Genomic DNA, 5711 nt, shown 5'->3' on the forward strand with positions numbered 1-5711 from the left:
AAAAAAAAAAAAAAAAAAAAAAAAGACATGGCAGGGGAGGAATAAAAAGTCAGTTAAAAAAGTAGCATGCAGCTACAAAGAAAAAACAAACAAAAAACTATGGAAATGGAAGACTACCACAGTGAAGAAGCAATCCTGTTGACCTGTTTGAAAAAGAGCAAGGATAGGGGCCGGCCCGGTGGCGCACTGCTATAGTGCGCCGCTTGGGAAGCACGGCGGCGCTCCCCAGTAATGGGTGTGGTTCTGATGGCTTTATAAGAAGGGCAAGTGAACAGCTTAGCTCTCTTGCTCAGTGCATTCTCACTATGTGACACCCTGGTTGCCACGGGACTCTGTAGAGAGTTTTCACCAAAATAAGCCTCTCAGTAGATGCAACTCCTGAACCTTGAGCTTCCCAGCCTCTGAATTGTAAGAAATAATTTCATTTTCTTTATAAATTACCCAGTTTCAGGTATTCTGTTATAAGCAACAGAAGACGGACTAATACACTATCTTCTAGCATGGTCCACTTATGAATTTATTTTTCTTACCTTTTTTCCCCCTTGTCTTCATTTTTTATTTAAAATATAGGCAACGACAGAATGGATGCAAGGGAAATTAAGTCTGAGGATAGTGTCAGAGTTGATGATCACAAAGAAATCCACTTTCTACTTTTCCATTAATGTCAAGCCCTGTTTACTTTTCAGCAAAATTGAAGTCTAAAATTAGTCTCAAGTTTTGGTTAGGCATGGAAAATAGTTAACTATATATACAAACATGTAAGAATGCATGTGTGTAGTTTATGCCTGTATTAGTCAGAAATGCTTTTGGCTGCAAATAATAGAAAAATCTGACTAACAATGGCTTATATAAAGGTTTAGTTTTCCTCACATAAGTAGTATTAAAGTAGGCAGTTGTGGATATTAAACTGGTGACTCGTCGACCATATTTCAGCTCCTTCTCCTGATCTCTCTCAATGTCTCGGGTGGCTGTCAATGTATAACAGCCATACTGAAGTCAAGAATAAGGAGGTAATGCCAACTGTATCTGTCTCTTATTTGAAAAACAAAAGTGTTTCTAAAAGCCCTCAGCATATTTTGAAATATGGCCAAGTGGCCAGGCTGTATTACATGGCTACGCCTAGTTATCAGATTTAGCTTTTCCAGTCTGCACAGTAGAGGTATCGAGGCAGAAGGTGAGAGAGGGCATTATGTGATTTCAAGATCTAAAGATCCATTAATGTCAAGCCCTGTTTACTTTTCAGCAAAATTGAAGTCTAAAATTAGTCTCAAGTTTTGGTTAGGCATGGAAAATAGTTAACTATATATACAAACATGTAAGAATGCATGTGTGTAGTTTATGCCTGTATTAGTCAGAAATGCTTTTGGCTGCAAATAATAGAAAAATCTGACTAACAATGGCTTATATAAAGGTTTAGTTTTCCTCACATAAGTAGTATTAAAGTAGGCAGTTGTGGATATTAAACTGGTGACTCGTCGACCATATTTCAGCTCCTTCTCCTGATCTCTCTCAATGTCTCGGGTGGCTGTCAATGTATAACAGCCATACTGAAGTCAAGAATAAGGAGGTAATGCCAACTGTATCTGTCTCTTATTTGAAAAACAAAAGTGTTTCTAAAAGCCCTCAGCATATTTTGAAATATGGCCAAGTGGCCAGGCTGTATTACATGGCTACGCCTAGTTATCAGATTTAGCTTTTCCAGTCTGCACAGTAGAGGTATCGAGGCAGACGGGACATGGGAATGGGTGTTATATTAGCCACCCAACAGATTCTGCCACATGGATGTGTCGATGGGCATGCATATGCACAGTGTTTGTATATGTATACGTATGTATGTGTATAAAGGTATATGCCCCCCCTCCCCCACTGCCTTGTCTAGTGAAACTGAGCTTATCCTGTAAGGACAAACTTAACAGTTACTACTTCTTTTAAGCTTTCCTTTACTTCTTAAAACAAGTTTTCCCTTCTCCTGTGCTCCAATGGAATTTTGCTCATCTTCATACATCATATCATATTAAGATTAGGTGTTTAAATGTATGAGTCTGGTAGGTTTGCTCAAAAGTAGGGACTAAGTCTTGTTCATCTTTATATCTCCAACGCATTGAAAGACAGCATTCAGTATGTTTGCTAAATGAGTTAATGACAAACAAAACAAAAATCCAAATATTATAAAACATTGCTGCAATTTAGACTATTTTCTTTCCAATATATTCCAAATAATGTGGACAGCTATTAGATATACTTGATGCATGACTTCTTAGCATATAATATATAAAACAGGAAGGCAAATTTCCTTCTTTAAGAGGATAGCATTATTTTATAAACCTTTAATGGGAAGCAGATTTAGAATCTATCATAACCTGATGAATAATTATCATCAAGAAGTTCAAGAAAGAAAAGAAACAACAGTTCACATCAACTATGCCAGCATCACAAAATTGCTCTATTTCAACATTTAAACAATGATTCTACCAATTCTTTCAGCTACTTTTAGGGCATTTTCAGCTAATCATTCTGGCTCACATCCCAGTAAACATCAGGATGTAGCTGTGTTCAGACTTTAAATATTTTACAGAAGGCATGATAAGGTTTTTTGATGATCATGGAGATAGTTTGGTAATACAAACCCTCAAAATTTTCTAAACCAAAAAAATTATTTTTTGTAATGTGTTTTACAAAACACTGCAGCAACTACATAATGTGAGAGCCAAGAAGTGAGCACATTCATTAGAAATATATATATATATATATATATAAAATACCTGTATATCTCCTAGGCCTACTTTAAGGGGAGAAATGAGCTCATTTCTATATGGATATACATTTCCACACACAAATCTATAAAAATAAAAAGATTTCACTGGGGAGATCATGTCAAAATCAGATTTGAAAAAAGGAAGCATCTGGTTTTGCACAGACAGGTATAAGGGAAACATTTTTCAAACCAGGCAAAAATAATATAAAGGACCAAAGACATAGGGCCAGCTAGGTATGTTGAGAAAAGTTACAAGTAGGTTAACATGGAGCGTGTTGGTGGTTATAACAGGAATTTCTAAAATGAGTAATAAAATGTTTCTGAATATTCAGCAAAATTGCAGTGCATTTGCTTTGATGCCTGTAAAAACACTGTGCTCCAAGTCTGTTAATTTTCCCTTTATCCTAGAGCTCCTCAAGAAAAGCATTTGTTAATTTTAGTGGAAGGTTTGGTTCTGCAGACTCCTTTTCTTTTACCCTGGTGTCATTTATTGTGAGATTAGAATCTTGAGCGATAGGCTGTTCTGCCTCTGGAAATTAATATCTTTAGCTACATAATGGTCGTTAGAAAAAAAGATTTGAACTTTGCGTGCTTTTCTGATCATAACACAAGAGTGTTTAGTCCATAATCAATTTCCTCCCAAATATGTATTACCTTACACAGATGGCCACTAATGGGCACTATGGGAATTACATATTCAGCAAGTGTTGAAACATGATAAAATTCCCATGGCATTTATGGAATTGAAAAAAACCCAAACATCAAATTTACTTTCAAAATGTCACCATGCCAAAAGTTATAAAGGTTTCAGGTTGATGACTCTTTGATTTAGTTATCACTGAAAAATCGTTAAATAATATTTATTCACCTAGTAAAGCTGCCAATAATCTTATTTTCTCTTTTAGATGTTTCTAATGTATGCAGAATTTTTAAAAAGGCATACAAATTTAAAATTTCTACCCTATTGAAGATAAAAAGCTTCATGGAGAGTATTTAAAAACTTCATGTACAGTCTGGTAAAATGTATTATGACAGATTTAGAAATTGTTTTTTTCCCCCAATACTTGTATATTTTACTAAATAACAGAACCTCAAAGTGAGCATTTCCATATTAGCAAATATTTTGTCAGTGCTTAGATGATTTTTTTTTTAAACTTATTAATATGTTCCTAAATGAGAAAAGCATAATAATCAAACTAATATCAATTTAGGTTTCAGATTATAACAAGAGCTATTTGCCAGAAGTTTCTTTAAAGATAAAGAGATAATATTAGGAAGAAAATTTTTACCACTCAGGTAAATACGGACAAATACTAGTAGCATAGTAACGTTTACTTCAATATGTAATAAGATTATGACTAGGAAGGTGAAAATACAACTAAGATTTCCTGAGCAGAGAAAATGTAACAGGCACTGCTAAGTGCTTAACATTTATTAACTGAGTTAATAGCTTTGGGGAGGTTAAGTTGTCTAAGGTCAAACAGAGCTGCAGCTGAGCTATGATGTTAAGAACAAAACACTGAGAATCAACACAGACCCAGAAGTAGAGAACGGGAAGTAAAACTGAGATTAAATGAAAGCTACAATTTTATTCAAATCATCAGGTTTTTAAACATTCGTCTCTGTTCTTCAGTCTTTAATGATTCTTTCTATGAGTAAGTTTCAGCCTCAGTTCTGAGCCACTCCTGCCAGGTGTACATATTTCTCTATTTCCACTTGCTGGCCCCTGATTCACATTTTGAACTTCATTACCAGTACACATGCCTGCCTGCCTGCATTCATTCATCCACAAATACACACTGGGCAGGTAGTTCTGGGCAAGATGCCGGGGATAGAAGAGTGAGTTCCTTCCTTCATGGAGTTTGTATTTCAGAAAGCATCATTAGAGACTCTTCGGATTCTTTCTTACCTTTCCCTGGTGCCTGTTTCTCCTAAACCTTACCCGCCTGGCTGTCGGCAAGCCATAAGTAATTAGCCATAGGGCCATGAATCTAGACTGGTGCTTTTCAAACTTTAGCATGCATTAGAATTACCAGAAGGACTTATCAACACAGATTGCTGGGCTCTACATCCAGAACTTCTCCCCGAACAGTTCTCAGGTGAGGCCTGGAAAGGTGCAGTGGTTACGATGCTGCAGGTTCGAGGACCTAACTATGAGAACTGCTGATCTAGAGCAGGGTTGACCATCCTTTTCTGTAAGAGGACAGATGGTAAATATTTTAGGGTTTGAGGGCCATACATTCTCTGCTGCAACTACTCAATTCTGTAATTATAGCATGAAAACAGCCAAAGACAATATGTAAACAAATGGATGTAGCTGTATTACAATAAAACTTTATAAAAATTGGCAGAGTGGATTTGGCCTTTGGGCTGGTGTTTGCAGACCCTTGATGTAAGGTACTTGTGAGCACTCCATCTTTGCATCTGGCTCCATCCTGACTAATCGCTCTGGATATCCCTTTATCCACCTCCTACCTTTCTCCCTTAGCCTGGTCTTCGATCCTCTGGTCCCAGTTGTTTCCTCTCCTTGCAATCCCAAACTACAAACAAAGCCTCTTACTTGTAATATAGGATTCATATCAGAGAGAAACAGTGTTCCTCCCCAAAATCACATTATTGTATGTTATGCCCTATCTTAAAAAATGTTGTACACATTACTAGATGTTATACACTGTATGCACTTTTATGTGAGTACAAAGGATAAACACAGGAAAGAGGTATCTTCTTAATCTGGATGGCTCAAAAAACCTGTCCAATCCTAAACAATGAATTAAGATTTAGCTAAACAATCAGGAGTGGTGGGAGGAATAAGAAGAGGTAATTCCAAACAGAACAAATTGTTGGGGACCTATAGCCCCACACCCCTTCTTGTGTGACCAGGCCTACGTGACAATCTGCTTATGTCAGATGTCTGTGCTTATGGGATATCTGCCTCATAATCTGTGCCTGGGACGCT

The 5711-nt window shown here is 36.7% G+C and overlaps 1 protein-coding gene across 1 annotated transcript in view; it reads right to left on the reverse strand.

The window, feature by feature from the left end:
* ATP8A1 (ATPase, aminophospholipid transporter (APLT), class I, type 8A, member 1) overlaps window positions 1-5711 on the reverse strand; it is a 235996-nt gene that overhangs the window by 96222 nt on the left and 134063 nt on the right. The gene's annotated exons all lie outside the window — the stretch shown is intronic.

The sequence above is a fragment of the Galeopterus variegatus genome, unplaced genomic scaffold, assembly GCF_000696425.1.
Source record: "Galeopterus variegatus unplaced genomic scaffold, G_variegatus-3.0.2 Scaffold288, whole genome shotgun sequence".
Lineage (NCBI taxonomy): Eukaryota > Metazoa > Chordata > Mammalia > Dermoptera > Cynocephalidae > Galeopterus > Galeopterus variegatus.